The following is a 7,199-nucleotide window of genomic DNA, read 5'->3' as shown; positions in this document are numbered from 1 at the left end:
AAGACATTACTATCTTCCACTTTCATATTTTTTAGTTCCAGCAACTTAACAAACCACAGAACAATTCAAGATCTATCAAAAATAACAACACGTAAACTATCATTGACCAAATCGGTTTTACTTTGTACATTTAAACACTTTTGCTAAATGAATATCATACGCAAGCGCATTTAAAATTGTTTTTAATTATGAACTGTAGCTGCACGTTCATTAGCGGGCGGTATTAATTGCACGTTGTTTTGAACGCACGTTGCGTTCCGTTTGTAATTAAAGCTTACGTTTTAATAGATTGTTTCGTTACATTGTATAGGCCGTATGGGAAAGTCGGTTGGAATTAGAACATATAATACCTAATAATTAAGACATTGTGTCATTGAAACCAACGGTATACCTTTACGAGTGTATAGGGTTCGAAATTTAAAAAGCGATCGTCCAGATTAAAATTAAAAAACATATTAAAAAGAATACAAGCTTTTTTGTCTCAGTTTGATTTTAGTAACATCCCTGTATATAAGTTTCTAACAAGTATTTAAATTTAGAACAAAATACAGGTTTAAATTTTTCTCATAGAAAAATACCGGATTCCCGTAACTATAGGCAAAATAATGTTAGCATTCTGCAAGAAGTCAGGTCCATAATAAATTGATGCCATAGAGAAACAATGTTCCCTTTATACCTGCTATATGAAATAACGACCGGTTAATTGTTACAGTCTAATGGCGAGGTATAAAACAAGTGCATCGTATAATTTAGACCACACTAGTTTCCACATATTTTCCACATTAATTTATATACTTAATATAATTACATGCTTTATTTGATGTTATAAAAGATATTGTTAATGCAAAGAAAGTTAAGATGATTTCGCTATTAGCACTGAAACACAAACACGGTTGTGGAACGGACTGCCGAAACGAATGTCTGCAGGTTCAAAACCAAAAGGCACAACTCTGATTTTTCTAAAATTGTGTGTATTTTTTTTAATTATCGCTAGCTTTACGGTGAAGGAACACATCGTGAGGAAACCTGCATATCTGAGAAGTTCTTTATAGGATTTTTAGGGTGTGTGAAGACTGCCCATCCGCTCTAGGTTAGCATGGTGGTCTATGGCCTAATCCCTCGCAATAGTAGAAGAAGCCCGTGTCCAGCAGTAGGACATTATATACCGGGCCGAAATTATTAATATTATATACTGTACTGAGTAGTGGCGAAAGGTGAAATTTTCCGAATAGTAACCGACACTACATATAAGTACTAATATGCATAAATGTGGCCTGCAAATCGTTCTAATGATAATTAGATTCTACAGAAATTCTACATAAAGGAAAGCCGGCAGGAATCGAGTTATAGAAAGAAAGAAAATATTTATTTATAACAAGCAAAATTACATAATAATTACAAAAACAAAAATACTTAAATTTATTTGCTCGTCACAAATGCGAGCCCAGCTCAGCATATCCGCCCTGTATTATATACTTGCCCACTATTGAGCACGGGCCTCCTCTGCTACTGAGAGGGATTAGGCCTTAGTCCACCACGCTGGCCTAGTGCGGATTGGTAGACTTCACACACCTTCGAAATTTCTATAGAGAACAGCTCTCTAGCTCAGCATATGCTGATAAAAACCAGCGCTTATATGGACCTTTCGCCACTGATACTGAGACAAAGAACAAATCCACAAAAAAACGTTAATTGAAAAAACATAATAGCATCACGCGAACGTAGCCGCGGTGAAATGCAGTTAATAATTAATGAACAGTGTTGATAAGTCCATAAATAGCCGAGGCCTAATCACGTCGGGACACGTCGGGACCTGACTCACAGCGATTAATAAATTATTGTTAAAATAGAACAGTTGGTTTGTTCAACCGAGCGGCAGATAACTGCGCAATTGCCTTGCGAGCTCGCGAATAAAACAAAAACTTCAAAACAAAGCTTTACAAGTAAAAGGATGTATGTATTTGTTTTGTGTTACAAATATATGATAATCCAGGGTGTGGTTTGGTGTTAATTAATGATTTGCAGCTATTTTCGTCGAAAAGTATAAAACTTGAAATTTCAATAAAATCAAATAAATTATTACTTACATCAATAATCATGGTTATTAAAATTATAGGAAGATTCTTTTTTAAGCCCCAAACAGAAAAGAAGTTGGCGGTTCGACTCGTCACGTCGGACTATTATAAATTCCAACAATCTGAAAACTATATTAATCCAGTATTTTACATACGTATATACTTATGTAACCTAAAATAGCGATGACAATATCACGTCAACTGCATTGATAAAGCCATTTTTCTCGCGACCTTAATATTTTCAACAAAAGCCGTCAGCGCACATTTCCCTGAACAAAGATATTATTCTAGCGACCGTCTTATAAAATGTAAACAAGTGAATCACGCCCTTGTAAGTAAATATACAGTACGGTAACTTCATCTTATTGGAGAACAACGGGTATTCTAGTTAAAACAATTTTGAATTTAGAACGTATTTGAATCGTCAACCTTTCAAGCAGGTAATTACTGTTCGAAATTTCGAATTTAGAACAGTCATTACCTGCTTGAGGGAAAGGTTGAGGGTACCAGGACACGAGGAAGAGCGTCTATGAGGTGGACTGACCAGATAAAAGTAGCAGTAAAAGGCTCATTATTACTACATGAATGCACAAGGAAAGCAGCCATCAGAGAAGAGTGGCAGCGTGTTGTGAAGCTTGCCAGCAACACCTGAAGTGATGACCACGACTGCTCTATCAAGAGAGATACCGACAAAGAAGAATTACCTGCTTAATAAAGCATTGATCGAAATGTTATTAATGTCAAAATTGTAGTCGACATATACAAGTTTTATGAAATTATTATAACAAAGAATTAATTATGAAACAAAATTTTATCAGTCAATGCGTTTGAATAAATATTAATTAAGTCTCTTATTTGTGTAACATTAAAATGTTTATCGCCTTGCCTATTATACCTTCAGTACATTGCAATCTTCATGCGTTTGAAATTGCGCCACAATTTCATACATTTAGTTCATCCTTCAATGCGAATAAGTAATGGTTGTTCTGAGAACAATTTACTGAGAAATTGTTATGTTATAAATTGCAATAGACAAATAACGTTTGCGTAGGTCTGTTTCTGCAACACCTTTGAAAGATAATAAATACAATCAGGTTTACTCAATAGACATAGATTATTTTTAAGATCTGTTGATACAATATTAAGTTGTTCGTAGTCTTGGCGCAACAATATAAAATATGTATGTACTTAAGAGATAAATTTAATACAAAATTGTTGTTATCATTGATTAGAACTGTCCGGGTAACGCTCTAAATAATAAAACTGACGCTTTAGAAAATATATATAAATAAGGTTTTTTTTAAAAAGGAAAGTTTTAGAAAATTCTTCTCTTTATATTAATAGGGATTTTTTACAAATTGTGTAATTTGATGTGGTTTCTGTTAAATGATTTCTTTATACTGATAGTGCCAACATGTCATATCCACTAAAAAGTTTGTACTAACTTACAATTTAATATGAACGCATTTCCACTTGAGTATATCCACCAACGGCCCTTACAAATGGATATAATTTAGTTCGCGTCATAAACCCTAGGGCGCACTGACGTCGCGGCAATCAAACTATAACGGAAACTAGTTCGCGTTTTATAACGTCGTAATGGTTTCTGCTCGGGGCCCTTGGTTGCGATCTATTGTTTCAAATTAAGTTCCTTTGTTAAACGTGTGAAACAATATTGAGCTGTATATTGTTGGGATAGAAGTTTTATTCGTGTGTAATTTGATTTTAATGCTGGAATTTCAAGCAAATCTCGCATCAATTATAATTTTACCTTATCTTATTTTTATATCCCATATTTCATGTTCTTACGTACAATTTGTCTAAGTTCAAGCAACGCCAAAATCCATAAAAATTGACATTTTATTTTAATTAATAATATTATATTTTACTGCATCTACATTTTTTTTATAGAAATTAATCATTCCTAAGTTACGTGTCTTTGAGTAACATATTCCTCATGTAATTGTAGAAAAAAATATTACAACAGTATATTAATCACATGTGTAGACTATGCACTAGTGTAATGTAAAATGTAATTTATTAGGTACGCGCTTTTAGNTCTTTTGGTAACTACAATTTAATCTTAACTAACATGAGATTAATACAGGAAAAACTGTTAAACATTAAGTCAACTTCGAGAACATTAAGCCAATTAGCGCGAATATATCGGTGTTAATATTTTTACATTATTAAAGTTTGATATTAACTTCGTGATAATAAATATAAGTTTTGTTAACACGCAGCAAGCCGTATGTTTACGCGAATGTTTGACATTAAAAATTAAACTATTTTTAGGATTTTAAGAAGGCTGCAAAGTCTTTGAAACGTCCGTGGAATACTGAAATATTAGAACCGCGGTAAAATCCAAAAGTAATTTAATTTTAACACAGAAACTCGTCTAACGTTTTAAGGCTGTCAAATTTGCTGCACTGAATTATATCTATATTTTTCTCGCTAGTACCATCGATGTTTTCTCCGTACATCTCGTATAATATTTCGCTAGAAAGCCACATTTATACGTAGGCGTATAAAACACATTATCACCCCATGCGAGCAGTGGCGTGATGTTATCATTAACTGGACCGTTCTAACCAGAATCATAAGCTATGAAACAGCAAATTGCATTAATACTGTTGCAATCAAGTTCTAAGAATGCTCTAAAGGCATACGCATGTATTATTCAGAACATATAAAGCAATAAAAGGAAACTGTCCACTGGCGTGTTAATAATTTATTTTATTAACCAAGTAGGTTTTTCAGTTCGTTTAATATATATCTTACAATGTAATTTAGTAAGGGCTAACTGGATTTACTTATATACGGGCTATACTGATTAAATTATACGAAAAATATATTGATATTTATTTATTTGCTTACTAAGTGTATAATAATTGCTATTATATTTTATGTTCTTATGACTTTTCAGACATTGCAAATAAAAAGGGCGCTATAGCCGTTTATCTTAGACTAAAACAATAATCGATGATCTTATAAAGCTTAATTACACATTAAATACTCAGTATTATTAAAGAGCGGAACACTTGCTACCTGAAGCGTACCAGCTATCTATAACTATCTATTAAAACCTATAGATTACCAACGGTCTTTTTTATGTGAATGGGCCTGGATTATTGCCATTTCTGGCGCAATCACTGGCAAATACGGTGAATTAATACGCGAGTTATTGATATAATCTCAGTGAGCATTTATTTCAACCCAGAAACGTCCTACGAGCACAAATAAGAAATGAATTTAAAGCTCTAAGACGCTAAAAAGACCAGTTACGCAATGAAACATCCGTCATAATTTTAAATAGTTCTTTTTTGCATGTGCACATGGGAAAAGTAAGCCCTACTGCTTCTGATGGTAAGTGGAATATGGTCCAATAGAATGTCGACTGACGAGAGATGATTGCCACGGCAGTCGACACAATTATGCCGGCCTGTTGGAACCGGATATACCCAGGCTGATCCGGAACGTGACACACGTGGGCTACTATGGCGGGTTTTAACTTTGTGTATGGTGGTCGTTATCCGGGCGGATATAAAATATATCCTACCACCAGCGAGCACAGGAGTTCTATGTACAAACCTTAGATAGTTAAACGCAAATCAGGAAATAACAAGATGTTTTATTTGAGGAGTGTTGACGAGTGTCATATTGAACATTTATGAGTTATGAGTAATTTTATAATATAGCACAATAAATGTCCAGTTGGTGTGTTTACTAGATTATGTGAAACTTGGCGCCAATTACATTGCTCGGTTAATGTAAAATGTTTAGAAAACGTTATTCATTACGTTAACGCAATTTCCATTTCGTTTCTCTCTTAGCGGTTTCATTTGTAGCTATCAAAGACTTGAAACAGTATAGTTATAGAGCAGGCATCAGGACCAAATTTGTGTCCCAAAAGTTAGTCATTTGTAAAAAGTCGTTGTCTTACTTGTAATATCCGTGTGACTTTTGTAGCGAGGAAGAAAGAACGACACCTATTAAATAAATAAATCAACAGCATTTTCTAGTTCTCAATTAGAAGCCATGTTTTACTAGTTCCAAATGTTCTACAGCGACAGCCTTTACCCAAACTGGATACGAACGCATTCACAATTTCTCCGTATAGGGACAATCTTACGTTACTGCATCAATGCGTAATTTCCTCTCTCTAAAGAGCTGATGTCTAGACACTAGTTACATCTAAGGGGTCGTTGTTACATCCGTAGTCATTTAAGTTAAAGGTCTAATACACTGACGCAATGCAATCGAATTCACAGCGAGGCGAAGCTCGTCTAATGTAACAACACTGTTTTACCTGATCACTGTATTTTGCACACTAAATCATTTTGAGATCGTCTAGTATGGTGTCATACTTTTCAATGTAAAGAAAAATGTTCGCCTGACGCGTTCCTAGCACTATTATAATATGAAACGGTGAAAGACTCCTTAAATCTCTAGAATTAAAGCGGTTATTTTTAAGAATTACAGTAAAAACTATTCGAAAGCAGTGACAATCATATTATATCAAACAGTAAAGGAAGAGATTTTATACCTCAAGTATGAGATCCTTTAAGGTCATCATTATTTTTTGAATATCTGGAGGAGGGAAGTGTATTGAAAGGATGAGGATGGGCGGAAAGGAGATGGAAGGAAATGTTCGCGAACCCTCACAGGCCGCAATGTGTATTATGGGGTATAAATATTGAACTGTGTGCCTAGAGCCGCGGCAAATTCCCCTACAGTAAGGGCGTGCATTCAGTGTGGAGATGGGATGAATAAGAATTGCCTCAGGAGGTCATATTTCGACATTAGCTTCACACAATTCGGCCTACAAACAGCACAGTAATCGCTCACACAAAAAAAATCTAGAACTTCGTCTTCCTGAAGTCTGTTATAACGAATAATAATTATATAATAATAATATCAGCCCTGTATTGATGCCCACTGCTGAGCAAGGGCCTCCTCTACTCCTGAGAGGGATTAGGCCTTAGTCCACCACGCTGGCCTAGTGCGGGTTGGTAGACTTCACACACCTTCGAAATTCATATAGAGAACTTCTCAGATGTGCAGGTTTCCTTACGATGTTTTCCTTCACCGTCGTAAAACGAACGATAAATTCACAAAGAACTA

Source organism: Manduca sexta, chromosome 10, assembly GCF_014839805.1.
Source record: "Manduca sexta isolate Smith_Timp_Sample1 chromosome 10, JHU_Msex_v1.0, whole genome shotgun sequence".
Lineage (NCBI taxonomy): Eukaryota > Metazoa > Arthropoda > Insecta > Lepidoptera > Sphingidae > Manduca > Manduca sexta.
Note: the sequence above shows the minus strand (reverse complement) of the source record.